General features: G+C 57.4%; 1 protein-coding gene across 3 annotated transcripts in view; it reads right to left on the bottom strand.

Annotated features, from left to right (window-relative positions):
* SLC29A1 (solute carrier family 29 member 1 (Augustine blood group)) overlaps positions 1–14,311 on the bottom strand; it is a 34,068-nt gene extending 19,757 nt beyond the window's left edge. Inside the window, exons 1-2 of one of the 3 annotated variants that reach the window (XM_062629643.1) lie at positions 14,122–14,311; positions 8,025–8,190 (exon numbers count right to left, since the gene is read on the bottom strand). The gene's annotated coding sequence lies outside the window, so the exon portion shown is untranslated. Of the gene's footprint in view, positions 1–2,602; positions 2,758–8,024; positions 8,239–14,121 lie in introns of those variants that run through there. The other 2 variants (XM_062629646.1, XM_062629645.1) reach the window with 2 other exon arrangements.
* Between the last annotated feature and the right edge of the window lie 763 nt (positions 14,312–15,074).

Genomic DNA, 15,074 nt, shown 5'->3' with positions numbered 1-15,074 from the left:
ACCTACATGTGCCCCAGAGAAAGCACCACAGGCTGCTCTCTGCCTTCCTAAAGCTGATGGCTGGTGCATTCCTATCTGGGCAGGGCAGGTGGGTGCTCCTGGGCTCCCTCCGACCCAGCGGGGTGGTCACCAAGTCCTGCTTCTGCCAGGGCAGCTGGGAATAGAGCCAGGCAGAATGAGGAAGGTGCACCATAGGAATGAATGGGTCAACCAGTGCCTTTGTTCTCTGTGCCCTCTCTTCCCTCCAGATCACAACAAGGAGGGAGACAGGTCAGGACAGGGCAAAAACAAAGCCCATGGCTCATCTTCAAAGAGGAAGAGGCTCATTAATACCTACCAGCCCAAGATAATACGAGCAAAGATGACATGACAGGGAAATTATGCCAGCAGTTAATTATACAGCTTGGGGAGGAAAGGTGAAGAGGGACAACTGCAGGATGGAGGTTTCCTACTGCTCTGTGTGATGGCACTGGTTCAGGCCAAAGTGAGTTTCTTCAGCATCTTCACTGCAGGTACATGGCACAGCGCGAGGCCCCTTGTCTGCACTAGCTAGGGGCAAACCACCTCCTGGGGGCTGTGTTACAGCCCTCAGTGCTGTGCAGAAAGCGTCCTGTGAAGAACATCTCAGTGAGCCAAGAGAAAGCCTACCTGTCTTTTCCAGGAGCAAAAGGTGATGGTGAGAGCAGGAGTGCCCTGGAGAGCACATGTGTGATGCTGGCACTGCACTGACGCTGTAGCAATAGCCCATGAGCCACACTCAGACAACCAGTGAACCTGAGAGAAAAGCATCCCTGCATAGTCACATCCTGAGATAGCTTTGTAGTGCTCTGGTGAGACCTCACCTGGAGTATTGTGTACAGTTCTGATGTCCTCAACATAGAAAGGACATGGAACTGTTGGAACAAGTCCAGAGGAGGGCCACAAAGATGATCAGAGGCTGGAGCACCTCCAGTACGAAGACAGGCTGAGAAAGTTGGGGCTGTTCAGCCTGGAGAAGAGAAGGCTGCGTGGAGACCTCATAGCAGCTTCCAGTATTGGAAGGGACCTATAAGGATGCTGGAGAGGGATTCTTCATCGAGGACTGTAACAATAAGACAAGGGGAAATGGGTTCAGACTTAAACAGGGGATATTCAGGTTACATAGAAAGAAAGTCTTTACTGTGAGAGTGGTGAGGCACTAGCACAGGCTGCCCAAGGAAATTGTGAATGCCCCATTCCTGGCGGTGCTCAAGGCCAGGCTGAACGGGGCTTGGAGCAACCTGGTCTAGTGGAAGGTGTCCCTGCCCATGGCAGTGGGGCTGGAACTGGATGATCTGAAGGCCCTTTCCAGCAAAACCATTCTATGAATTTATGAAGGCAGGGCTGGAGGGAACCCAAGGCGTCTGGCAGCCTGCAGGGGCTGACAAGCAGGAATGATGCCGGGATGGGGTGCAGAAGGGGAGTGGGATTTCCCATGTCGGCACTCACTGATGTCCCTCAATTGTTTCGGCTCACAACAGGCAACTGAGGGGCTGTTGGTTGGGCTGCTTCCTGCTTCGGAGCAGCCGGGAAGTGCACCCAGCTGTGGCCAACAGCTGCACAAATTCCTCCTGCAGCCCCTAGCCCTGGGGAATCTAGTGGGCTCAAGAATACAGGCTCACTTGTCTGCAATTCCACAGCACCAGGGCTTGGCTGCTGCTGCCTTCCCACACAGCCCGCAGCTCCACAGCCTGCTCCCGAGAGCGCTGGTGAGCACAGGCAGGGACTGTGTTGGTCTGGCAGAATTAGCACCTAACAGGGGTGTGAGCTCAGATTTAACTACAGGCTCAGATTTTACTTACAGGGGTGGGGAGGACAGCATAAAAGGGCTCCACAGCAGCTCCTGGTGCTCCTGCCTGGGCCAGGCTCTCCGTTAACACAACTGGTTTGCTCAGGAAGGGGAGCAAAGAAATCTTCCCCAGCATCCCACAGCCAAAACTGGGAGCATTTTCTCAAGCCGGACCTGGAGCGACCCCGTCCCCGCGGCTTTGCTGCCAGGCAGGGGGCTGTGCCCCACTGCTCGCACCGCAGCACATGGCGCCCAGCCCATGTGCCTTCCCGTGGGTCCTCGCAATGCGCGCCCAGCTGCGGCACTGCACGCAAACAGACACAAACACGGCTGCTCGCAGAGATGTGCATCCCTGCAGCTGGAGGACCGCGGCACTACCCCCTCGGGGAAGTCCTGCATCCTGCATCACTGCGCTTCCCAAAAACACATGCTAGCTGCTCTGCTTTGCCTCCCCAGAACAACGTTCTCCCCACAGCAGTAACTACGGAAGGAGATTTGGAGTTACCGTGCGAGGCAGCAAAGAAGAAAAGCCACAGAAGAAAAGCCCCCCCATCCCAAAAGGCAGCATGTATGCACACAAACCCCCCTAGCCGCCACTCACACACCGCATCCCCACCTCGCAGCGGAGCTTGCGGCGCCGCTGGCTCCTTCCCAGGGCTCCCGGGGTGGGGGGAACCACGTACCCGACAGCTTTGAAACGCTGCTGGGAGCCATGTAGGGAGCCGGGGGGGGGGGGGGGGGGGGTGAGGGGGGCTCGGAGACCAGGTTACAATCTCCCCGACTTTAAGCCAATACCTTGGACCCGGCTGCCCACCGCTGCGCCCCACTCCTTGCCGACTCCTGCGCCTTCCGACCCCGGTGTGGATGGGAAGCCGCCTCCTCCTTGCCCGCTCCGCAAACTCCTCCTTCCTCTTTTGCCGCCTTCAGCGCCACGCGGTTCTCGCTCGGGTTTCCCCGCCTCCCCCCGCGGGGAGGGACTGGGTCCGAGGCGGCGGGACCCCCCGGGGCAGCCGTTCCACCTGCGCCGCGCTCCGACGTCGCCTTCGGGGAAGCAGAGCAGACGCACCGCCACCCCATCCTGAGCTGCACCCAGCTCCGCTCCTGCGGCCGTGCCCATGCGTTACTAAGTGTTACAGCTCCAAAAGGAGCTGTACGTTATATTAACGGCGCTAAATGGAGGGCGAACTGGCTCTGTTTGCTGTGTCCATCGCTTGTCCCCTGCAATGTGCCCTAATGCAGGCAGAGGAAGAAGGAACAGAAGGCGGCAGGGGAAGAAGGCGGAGGGGGTTCCCTCTGCTGGCAGTTAGCACTGATGGGTGTAAATATATATATATACAGGTGTATATAGAATCATAGAATGGTTAGAGTTGGAAGGGACCTTGAAGCTCACCCAGTTTCAACCTCCCTGCCGCAGGCAGGGACACCTTCCACTAGGCCAGGTTGCTCAAAGCCCCATCTAACCTGGCCTTGAACACTGCCAGGGATGGGGCAGCCACAGCTTCTCTGGGCAACCTGTGCCAGGGCCTCAACACTCTCACAGTAAAGAATTTCTTCCATATATCTAATCTAAATCTGTATCTTCGTTTGAAACCATTCTCCCTTGTCCTGTCACTACATGCCTGTGTGAAAGGTCCCTCTCCAGATTTCTTGTAGCCCTCATTTATGCACTGAAAGCCACTCTAAGGTCTCCCCAGAGCCTTCTTTTCTCCAGGCTGAACGAGCCCAGCTCTTTCAGCCTGTCCCCATAGAAGAGATGTTCCAGCCTCGATCATCTTTTATATATATATATATATATGAGTATATGTGTGCATATATATGTAATTATCATTATCTTGGGTTGCAGAGAGGCTCAAAGACAGCTTTTGCACTGTGTATTTATGGTAGTGCTACCCAGGATGGCAGGTAATGTGCAGACCCCTCTGAAGTTTAGCCATTCCTCTCTATCCAAAGCATGTGTCATGTGTGTCCAGTATTCAAAGGGGATACTGCACACAGGGGCTCAAAGCCAGTTTTTTTTCTGGCTGCCCATGTCCAGGCTCCTATCTCTCCAGGACAGGTATCTACTCCACTGTGTTAAAAGCCCATTGGTTTGCTTAGGTGTCAAGGTGCAGCAGGACTGAGGGTGCTTTGTCCCGCGGCGAAGGGGAGTGCACCTGACTCCAACCTCATATCCGGGTGGTTAAATGTTCTGCAGAAATCTAGTTTATGTATCTTAGTGTCTCCAGGTGCTTCTGCTGGAGCACAGGCCCCTCCTCACTCTCTGCTCCTCTATGCTGGCACCAGGAAGTCCCTGCAGCTGCTTCGAATGCAAAAGAGTTTGATCCATTAATAAACAGCCCCAGAAAATTCTCTGCAGACAGTGATGCAGTTTGGGCTGGAAATTAAAATCAGAAGTTAAAACACCCCCGAACGCTCTGGCAGATTCCCATCCTCACGATCTCTCAGTGCTATGATCTCTTAACACACCTCTTCCTGCAGAATCCAAGCACCAAGCTTGTATTTTAAGAGATGTGCAAAACACCACCACATAACTAAGCCTTAGAGGAAGGACATGTTATTTTAAAATCTAACATACATATTTTACAATATTTCTGTCTTCACTGATTTTCACTTTTTCTCCCTTTTTACCCCTTTGGCCTCTTGGAGTTGTCTTTATTTTCCTTTATTGTCTATTTTCTGTATTCTGAATTAATTTTCCTGTCTCCTTTGCCATGAGAATACGAGCACATCCAAAAGGGCACCTGAGAGACACAAATGGCCCGTAAATCTATGCAGAAAATGCATACATATATACATATATATATATATATACACACACATATACAGACTTCCCAGGGAATGTGTATAAACATTCCTTCCCAGGAATCACCATCCCTGTAAGTGTTCACAAACTGTGTAGGTGAGGCCTGCAGTGACATGGCTTAGTGGTGGCTTTGGCAGTGCTGGGGAACGGTTGATGATCTTAAAGGTCTTTTCCAACCCAGCTGATTCTATGATTCTATAAGCAAGGAGTCCCCAAAGCCCGAGAAAGAGGCAATGGGGACAGGGGTGAGACAGCTCCGTGCTTTCTGAGACACAATGATGCCACTGCGGAATGTCACCCCCCAGGAAGCAGCTCCTTCGCTGTCCTGCTCTGCAGCAGCCTCTGCCACTGGATCTCTCCCTCTTGCTGATGATAGATTCTTGTTGTGGTTATGGGATTCTGAGGCCAGATAGCAGGGTGCACTGACAACATCAAATGAGCAGCAGACAATGTTGTCATATACTAAGACAGGAAGACAGGAGGCTCTGGTCTTAAATGTAAGATTCATATCAGATCAAATTCAATTTAAAAGCTCCCATCTCTGCTCCAATTAAGTTCCTGCTGTGTCTCCCAGGCAATGATGGATCCAAGCCCTGGGCCTGCCTTTCTTCAGCCTGCTTTCCCTAAGCCTTTCCAATCTGGAAGGTCTTCTGGATTAGGCTTCAACACAGGAAAAACCTCCATCCTCTCTTCTCCTTTCTTTTTCTCCTCTCCTCCTCTCTCCAGAAAAAGCAAAATAGAAGAGCAAGGCTGCCTGCTGTGGGATGTCTCATGTCACCTCCTCTCTAACTTTCAGGTGTGCCTTGCTGTCAGAGTCCCATGAGACCCCGTGGGAGTCCCTGGGACATGGATGCTGTGGCTCCTCAGGGCCCACGTTTCCCCTTGTCACGTCCACATGCTCAGTAGCATGAGCTAAAATGTGTCAGCACTACAGTTTTATTCTTACATATAAGCTCTGACTTCAGCACAGACTAAAAGCTGTGGGAACTGATGCCTGAGCACAGGGTCCAGACTGGCGGTGCCCAGCTGAGCCACCACCATGCTTCCAGTAGCCATTACAGGGCTCTCAGCATCATTAAGAGCCTCAGGCCCCGTCAGGAGGACAAACACCACAAAATTTACCTTTGAGTGGATATTCTGGGAAGTGTCTGCTTCAGGACAGGGTGAGTGCAGCCACTGCCTCGCCTCAAGCTTTCAGCAACGAGGTGCATAGCACTTACCATCACCAAAGGACAGGATTAAGTATTCTGTAATTCACAGCTCTGTTCCTGACCACACAGCCGATCCCAAGCACGGGAATCAACATCTCTCAAAAGATAAGTCTCTCGGTGGAGACAGGGGGGTTGAAATCCATTAGCGCTGAGCAGCACCACAGCCACGGGTGACTGCAGGCAGACAGGAGGCCAGCACATACACCCAAGGGGAGGAGAGGAGAGAGGCAGCTTCCAGCTCCTAAACACAGGACGGGCTGTCTGCAGTGGCTCTGCACAGACCTCAAGAGCAATGTACAGTCCTTGGGGTGCTTGACGCCAGCGCCGGTGTGTGGTCTCAGGGGAACAGCACCTCCTCTGTGAGGGGAGGTGACAAATGACACAGCTGGTGACAACTCACTGCCCCACAAACACCATGAGCCTTTGCTGGAGAGACAAGCTGCCTTGCTTCCTTTTGATGGGGGATGTGTTGCCTTTGCAGAGCTCTCTGCTCCCAAGTGACTCTCATGGTATCAGCTTCACCTTTGTGAGTACAATAACAAGCCTCTCAGAAGAAGCAAACAGCTACCAAAATGGTTTCTGCTCCAATCCGGAAACAGCTGCTGCTTTGCCCAGTACTGGTACTGGGCCCACCGCTGTACACCACCAGCACAACACACAGAGCTAGATTTCTCCCCTATGAAATATAGGCAAGGAGAAAAGGCAGCCTCGAGTGGAGCCTGGGGGCTTGTTGCTCTTCCACCCTCCCCATCCCCAAAGCAGCAGCATGGTGCCAAAGTACGCTGCTGCTGTTGGCAGATCGCTGCTGTCCCCTGAGCAAAGGGGGAAGGGAGAGCCCTGCTTTCCCGGAGGAAGTCAGCCAGCAGAGCCTCTCCCTTACATAAGGCTGGGAATCCCATTGACATGCTCTTCAGGACACGCTGATGGGGCTCGAGCTGCCACACCTTCGAGGTCCTCAAACGCACACCGCAGGGACCTGAACCCCAATTTGTACGCTCTGCTCTAAGCTAGTCTGTAACAGGCAGAACAAACAGGCAAAGTGCGCTCCCTTCAGAGGCATCAGCTGCCAAACCTTTACAAAAGCTGGTTTTTTTTTAGTTGGGCTTATTTTTTCCCTCCCTTCTTGTAGCAATTCCCTGCTTCAACTAACGCCATGAAATCCAAAAGTGGGAAGCAAACAAACAGCTGGTTTGGAAAGCAAGAGTGAAAAGGGAGATTTATTCCAGGCAGTGGGTTATGCATCATATGAGATGAAGGAATATTTTCCATTCCTCTTTGGTAATATTTAAGTTTTAGGGCCTGAGGAGGCAGCATTTGCAGGCACTCAGTGTTTCCAGGATCCTTTACACTTGGCACTCACGTCAACCGTTATCCTTGGAGATTTGCAAGCACTTTGCAACCATTAATAAACCCGCCAGCCCTCCTCTGCAATGAGATTTCCTCTCCTGTGCTTGGGGCAGGGGAAACTGAGGCACGGCGAGGCCGTCACCCTCCAGCAGGGCAGGATGCACACATAAAGCTCTCCTTCCAAGTGCAAAACTGCCCTTCCCTTTGCAAGCGTGACACGCAGCAATGGCATTTCCCTCCATCAGGCTCTGCCCTCCCTGTAGCTCACCTCAGAAAGCCTCTGCACTGGCTCTCAGTGTCACAGAGCAGAGAAACAGAGAGCCAGTGTGTTTAAAAGGCAGAGCAGGCAGGCAGGAGTGGGGTAGCAAGCAGATTAGCAGCCGTATCCGATTCTCTGCCTGTGTGACAAGGCAGCGGAGCACAGCCGGGTTCGGAAAGGGGGAGAAGGGGCATTTTAATCAGTCACGTGGAGGGAAACACAGAAGATGCTGGACCTCTGTCAAGTGCCAGCAGGTTATTAACCTATTAGCCAATGGGGGGGTTTGGGAGGGGTGACCACTACAGGGTCCTGGGAGTCCAGTTATAGTGAGACTGCTGGATGCTTTGATAGTCAAAGCATCTCAGCCTGTTGCTGAGATCAGTGAATGGCTTGGGGACAGTTTGAGTCTTCCTGTCTCCTTGGTGGCCCTGGCTGACCCCGGAGCAGGGCCCTGGCTCCAGAGCTGCTGGCAGAACCTTCTGGGGTGGAAGTTCTCTGGTCATTATTTGCAGGGCTCCTCATGGTGACCCCCCTGAGACCTTGATGCCCTGCCCTGCATTTTGGGAAGAGAGGTGGCAGGATGGAGGTGATGCTCACCTGATGGCCTGAGCCTGGCTGGAATGAAGTGGGAAAGGAGCAGTCTGTGATCCCCTCCTGAGCTCTGCCTGTGGCACGGCGATCCAGATGGGCACGTCACCGCTTGCAGGGAGCCATGAGGATCTTCATCATCCCGCCACCCTTCTGCTTCCTCACACGACTCAACCTGCCAAGATAGAGTCAGGCAGCTGCCTGGGATTTCTTCACCAGGGCACTGAGGGCAGCCGAGGAGGAGCACTGGGTGAAAACCTGCAAGGAGAGGCCAGGGAGAGGAAGGCGCATGCTGCCAATTGGCCCCACTGCCTGCCCATGCCCAGTGTCCCCCCTCGCTGGTAACACCAAAGTGCAATGCGTGTGCACTGCTACGCCCAAAGCACTCAGAGCTCCAGTGAGCAGCAGGGAAGGGCTTTGACCCTGAGCACCTCCAGCCCAGTGGTGGGGCTGTGGGTATTTCCCAGCTGGGCAAGCAGAAACAAACCCCATTGTGCACTGGGTGGGCACAGCTCGGTAAGGGGCTTGGCAGTGCCCACAGGGCTCCCAGGGGCTGACATGACAGTGGGGTCCAGCCAAGCTTCAGCCCCTCTCAGCTAACTGGAGGGGAGGGCCAAGGGCTTGGTACCTGTGGGACAGCAGCATCTTTGGGATGCGAGCATCTCCCAGCTGAAAGGTTGTGGGGGGACACAAATCCCTCTGCCTAAACTACTCCTGAGGGCCTCTCATCCCTGTCACCTCCTGGCATGATCCTTCCCACAGCAATCTCTCCCCACTCCATCCCCATCACTGCCTCCCTTCTTGCACTGCTGCTGCCTTCTCCTTTGCTCCAGCTGCCCATTTGCTTACTCTTACAAGTATTTACTGCCTAATGACACCAATTAGGCACTGAGTTGCTGGGTGACTGGTTACTGAGTGACAGCTGCACAGCCACCGGCCAAGGGTTAACCCCTGATGAGACCTGGGCAAACTCAAGACACACAGCACAGGCTCCCACCAGCCAGGGTTAACCCCTGGCACAGCGGCAGCCAGCAATGCCCTGCAGCATTCAGACACGGCAGCCCCAGGGCACGGCCACTCTGAGCACCCAGCCTCACCATGTCATGGTCTCACGCTGGGTGTCCTTGGCGGAGGAGGGAGCTGGCATGGGCAGGGACAACTGCACTATAGTCAAGGTCATCCGGCCCATTGAAGCTGCACCGGGGGCACATCCCGCTCCTTGGCTGGCAGCACCAACCTCCCGTGATGGAGCAGAGCCATTGAAGAAGGAGCCTGCTGGCACCCGGCCACCCTTGTAAAACACCACAGGGGAGCTGTGGGCAGCTGGGAACCGGGGAACCTGGCAGGAGGAAGAGGGTGGCAGCCGCTGTGTGATCCTGCTCCCTGCAAAGCCTTTGTAGAGCACGGCTGAATCCAAGCCCTGAGCGGATGCCTGAAGCCCTGGCTGCCCATCAGCCTTCCTGAGGCACCTCTGGCTCTCAGTGGCCATAGGCTGCTCACCCTGCACAGCAGGGCAGGGGCAAGGCACCCCCTGCTCCTGCAGCCAGCCTGCTCCTGGGCAGGCTCTGTGGCCACTGGCATCCCTGGGACCATGGCACATGGCCATCTGCAGAGACAAGGGCTCCAAATACAGGCCCCCGAGCTCTTACGGCCGTGTTGGCCCTGGTCTGTGCCCAACCCAACAGTTGCTGGCTGGTGTGGCAGAATTCAGCCCTGTGCAAACGTCTGGCACTGCTCACTAAATCCTGTTTGGAGACTCAGCCCGCCCTGTCATGCTTTCCCCCTTGGGCGAACCGGCAGCGGAGCTGTGGCTGAATGCTCCCAAACATCCCCTAGGGAAGTCTCCAGGAGGGCCCTTTCCCACACCTTCCAACAGTACCAGCCATTCATCATTTTCCCTCCTTGCCAGTCACGCTTCCATGGGTTCCCCAGTGGAAATGAGGCCCCCAGGCCACCTGGTGAAGCAGAGCCAGGAGACATCAAAAGAAGGGGCAGGCAGAACTCATGGCTGGCAGCCTAGCCATCAGCTATCACCTGGGCATCACCTGGCCTGACCTCCCTCCTTGGCCCCTCTGCAAAGCCCAGCATCCACCCATGGGCAGAGGATGTGTTCACACGGCCCAGGGAGAAGGGAGCTCTCAGGAGTGGTGTCCTGCACCCCTCACGAATGGGGCTGGGTGTAACCTCCCTGGGTGCCCTGCACTCATGCTGCTGGGGGGGCTGGCAGAGCTTTGGTTGTCCCTAGAGGGGAGCCACCTGCCTCTAGGCGCTGCCCATCCTCCTTGTAAAGCGCCGTGACCCCAGTCGGGTTGCAGCGGGGTTGTGCTGTGGTTGTGCTGGGTCTCTACTGGGCGCTGCGCTGCGACACCCACCGAGCACCCGCAAGCTCACGCATGCCGGTGCTGCCCCCTGCTGGCGCGGCCCGGCGCAGCCCTCCCCTTGCGGCGGCCCCCATGAGAGCCCGGTAGCTGTTGGGGGACCCCAACCCGGCCCCCCCCACCCAACCCGTGACCGGGAGCCCACGGGGAAGGGCTTAGCCAGCCGACAGGATTAAGTGGCCCCGCGGCATGTGGGAAGGAAGGTGGGAAGGCAGAGAGGGGGCAGCAGCAGTGGCTGGGGGGAGAAGGTCCAGATTTTCTGGACCGGGAATCATCATCCCAAGCTGTCCCTCAGGCAGTGGGATAGGGAAGAGCAGGCAAGGGCTCACTGAGGATGAGGAGGCAGCAGACTAGACCAGGGAGATGGAGGCAGCACTGGCATTGGGAGCAGTGTGCGCCAAGTGGGACCGGGCACCCCAAAGCACAGGCAGTGATTCGGAGGGCTTGTGGTGTGTCCCCTGTGCTAACCCATGGCTGTGTGCAGAGCAGAACTGGGGAAGTGAGGGAGGGAGCCAGGAAATCTGGGGTGGGGGATAAGCAAGGAAGTCATCCGGCTCTTGCTCTGGAGGAGGTGTGAAGGAGCAGGGTAGCGTTTGCCTGTCAGTAACTCCATGCAGAAGGGCAGGGATAGAGTTAGAAAACAGATTTCAGGGTCCTGCTGTCACCCCGGATGGATCACCTGAGGACACAACACAGTGACAGTTACCCTGAGCACAATACCTGTCTTGTGGGGCTGTGCTTGCTGGCCATGGAGAAGGGGGTCGTGGCTGGTCCTCCAAGAGCCCTGAGTCTCCCAGAAATGGGATGGGACAGGATGGGATGACATGGGACAGGACAGGGAGAAGCACAAGGTGTTGCTCCTCAAGGTAGCACACCTCAGAATGCAGCTTGCCTGCCTCTCCCCAGAACCCTGGGCTATAAGGCAGCCAGGAGCATCCTTGTGCCAAGTGCCCAGCATTACCTCCCCAGGGGTTCATGGCCTGAAGCTGACTCCACACATCCATCTCCAGTTGACAGGGCTCACAGTCCACCTGCGGGGAAACAGCTTGCTTTGCTAACGCTGGAACATAGACCCAGTAATCTCCTTTCTGGCAAGCCAGAAGGCGGAAGTCAGCCCTGACAATAGCGGCGGCTGGCTCCCCATGAAAAGCACCACTTCTGAGGGGGAGTTGCAGGCATCAGCTGCTCCCTCTCCCTGCCTTCTCCATTCTCCCCACAGGACCTGCCATTTCCAGTGGGTGCAAGCAGGTGGAAAAGCCTCACTTGGCTTTCACCACTTGGAATGGCAGCAGCTTCCCAGCAGGGCTGAGCTGCTGCACAGTGCCCAGCAGTACTGCTGCTGTGCTGCTTCTGGCCCTGCTTTGCAGCTGTAGTCATGGAGGTGCTTGGATCCCTTCAAAATGCCAGGCTTCTCAGAAGGAAAAGAATTCCATGAAAGCCTGGCTTCCTAGTAAGCCCTGGAACGGCTCATTGCTGCTGGCAGCTAAGGTCAGGGCTACCTGCTGTGATGCAGAACAAGTTGCTCTGCCACTGCTGCCCTCATCCCCCATCCCACTGCTCCCACTGCTGCCCAGCATGCCTTCAGGGATGCTCTGGCTGCTCCTGGCATGGAGCAGGGGCTCCTTATATGCACATCACAAGCAGGCCAGCAGCAGCATGTGGCCGTGCTCTTCCACCGCATCCTCCATCGTCTTTCCTGCATGGAAAACAGCCTGGGGACTATGACAAAGGGTTTCATGGTTTCCTATCACCCAGCTGTGTCAGCTTCCCTTGCTTCCTACCTTTCCCCATCCACTGCAGCTCCTACAGAGCCTGCTTCCTCCCCGCAGCAGCATCAGGCATGGGAAAGAGGGACAGCGAGCAGCAGCAGGGACCCTCTTTTCTCACCTCTTGCATGATGCCTTTACTGGGTCAGTAGGGCAGTGCTCTGACCTCAAGAGGCACCACAGATGCAGGGTAAGGGCCACTGCATGAAGCCTACACTGCCTGTACCTTTGCACAAGAGGTCAGGCTCCTGCAAACAAGCCTCGGATCCCAGGGGCAGTCAGGACCTCTCGCCAGGCCAAAGCATGCTGAGGGCAGCCAGGGAATGGCGCCTGTGGGAGGAAGGAGCTGCACGGGGAATGGTGCAAGGCTAGAGGGCAGGCTCACAGGTGCCAGCAGTCATCCTACAAGTAGAAAAAGTCTGCTCTCATGGGGGAGTGCCCAGCTGTGGGCACAAAGGGCCTGCAAGAGGCAAATGGGGCTGCTGAAGAAGCCCTGTCAGGGAGGAGAGGGGTGACACAGCCCCAGGGCCTCCAGGAACAGGAAGGGCACCTCAGCAGTGTGCACCCCTGGGACCATGCAGACAGACATGGGACTGGTGGGGCAGGGAAGGAGGCAGTGCTCAGGGAAGGCTGAGACACTAAAGATGGCAGGGGCCAGTATGAAGGCCATGCCAGCCCTGGGGTGACATCCCGATGAGCAGGGTAACCAAACACCATACCCACCTGGCTGGTGCTGGGGGGTGGCAGGGAGGCACTTGCTGCCCCATGACACTATCCTGGTGCCAGCCGTATCTCCTGGGACAGGGACAGGTCCCGCTGGGGGGGGGTAAGGTGCCAGCACTTAGGAATGCAGGGCCGAGTGTGCTGGGGTGAACCACCCATCGGACTGCCTGCCACCCCCCAGTACCCCAAGCCCGGGACGGGTGCCGGGGCTGCCCTGAAGCGCTGCCGCTACCGCAGCCGGGATGCCCGCTCTGCCCCAGCACCCTGCGTTTCCGCAGGCACCGGCGTCTGTGCCGGTTCGCGGCCCCCCGGCCAGCCCTGCCCGTGGGACGCCGCTCCCGCCCGGGCCGGGGTGTCCCGGGGCTCGGCCATGCTGGCTTACGTGGCTTTTTTCCTTTCCGGCAGGCTCGCTCCGCGGTGCTGCCGGCGAGCAGTGCAGGATCCCGCTCGGCTCAGGCTCAGGCTCCGGCTCAGGCTCAGGCACAGGCACAGCACTGCCTGCAGTGCCTGCCTGCGGCTCGCCAGGTCCTAGCGCGCTGCCTGCAGCCTCAAGGACAACGCGCACAAGTGCGCGGGACAGCCCTCAACCACAGCCCGCGGCCGCAGCCGGTGCTCCCACCCCTGCCTGACCCTGCCTCGCACCCCGCTCTGAGCCGGGACTCCCCCCGCTGCAGCGCCTGCGTCTACGAGAAGGATGCTTCTGGGGTCCACCGCTGTCACATCCCCGGCACAGGGATGCTCCGTGCTCTGGGTTTCCCCAGCGCTTCCCCTCCTCCTGGAGCAGACGGCTGGCCCTCCTGCCCTTTCGAGCTCCTGGGGACCTTGCCCCGGGAGCAGGACACCTCTGTGCTGCGAGGTTGCAGACCAGGCAAGGCGGGCAGGGTGCCGGCAGCCAGCCCCTCCAGTACTGCTTCCACTCCCCGTCTGCAGCGGGGCCAGGCTCCAAACCCTCCTTGCAGCCACCGGACTGGAAAGCCACGGGTTCTGGTTGGAGTCCCAGACCTCTGTCCCCCGGCGGTGGGGGAGAACGGCAGCAGGTGATAGCTCCAGGAGCTCAGCACAGGCTACAGGGTGACCTTGCAGCAGCACTGCCGTTCAGCCGAAATGGGGAGCAAGTCCTTGGCTCGGCGAAGAGGGATTTGAACCAGACCCCCAGGGAACACGCTGTACCCGAGGGAACAAGGCACAGCAGAGACAGCACTTGCAACGATAAGCCCCCTGCCTGCACCTTGCCATTACCTTGAGGGCTCAGTTCTCCCGGTGCCGGAGGATGCTGCCTGCAGCCTCCTCGCTGCGCGGTGCCAAGTAGGGTCGGGGCTTCCCGCGAAGGCAGGACCAGGGTGCAGAGGCTTCACTGCCCGCCGGCTCTGCAGCCGGGGAGGGTTTGGAAGCCCTGGTGCTGGCTGGGCCCGGCTGAGCACGGCTTCCGCTGGCTCAGCAGGTGCAGCCTGCAGGCACGGGCAGATTAGCGGGGCAGGGGGAGGAGAAGTTGTTTCTGCCATAGGAAACGGCAACCGGGATTCGTCAGTGAGTTGCAGCGGGGCCGAGCGCCAGCATGGGGAAGGAGAGATGGGCGGCCGCTGGTAGGAAGCCACCTCGGGGGAAAAATGTACCCAGTGCGAGGAGGACAGCCCCGGGCACTGGGAGCAGTGCTGCGGGTGCCAGCGTCCTCCCTGGGATGGCACATGTCACCCCATGCTGCTGTGCTGGACTCTGGCTATGGCAGGACGCTTGCTGAGCCTCCACCCCACTGTGGGCCAGCACCAGCCCCCTGGGGCCTGAGGGTGGGGGCCCCTGCGCACACTGCCCCTCCACCGGGCCCCTCAGCTGCTCAGGAATGAACTGGCATCTGCCCACCGGCTGCTCTCCTGGTATGTGCGGCCAGAGCCTCCTCCCTAGCCCATCCCAGGCTGGCCCTCTCCCAGGACATTCCCCCCTCCCAGTCCTACTATCCCCTCGCCTCTTCCCATTAAGGCAGCGCAGGCAGCTGGGCTTCAGTGCTGGAGGAAAACAGGTGCCGGAGCCAAGAGCGATGGAGCCAAGTGGAAGGTGGGAACGCACAGGGGGAGCACTAAAAGCACAGCAACACCCCCCGCCGGCGTGTCCTCCCACCCCACAGTGGGAGCATGGAGAAAGCCCCTCTGCTGGTGATTCCAGCGTGCCCACCTCCAGTCCCAGTGGCACTGCAGGAG

Source organism: Pezoporus occidentalis, unplaced genomic scaffold, assembly GCF_034315485.1.
Source record: "Pezoporus occidentalis ecotype Australia unplaced genomic scaffold, CSIRO_AGI_Poc_V1 ctg34, whole genome shotgun sequence".
Lineage (NCBI taxonomy): Eukaryota > Metazoa > Chordata > Aves > Psittaciformes > Psittacidae > Pezoporus > Pezoporus occidentalis.
This window is presented reverse-complemented; position numbering and strand designations above follow the sequence as displayed.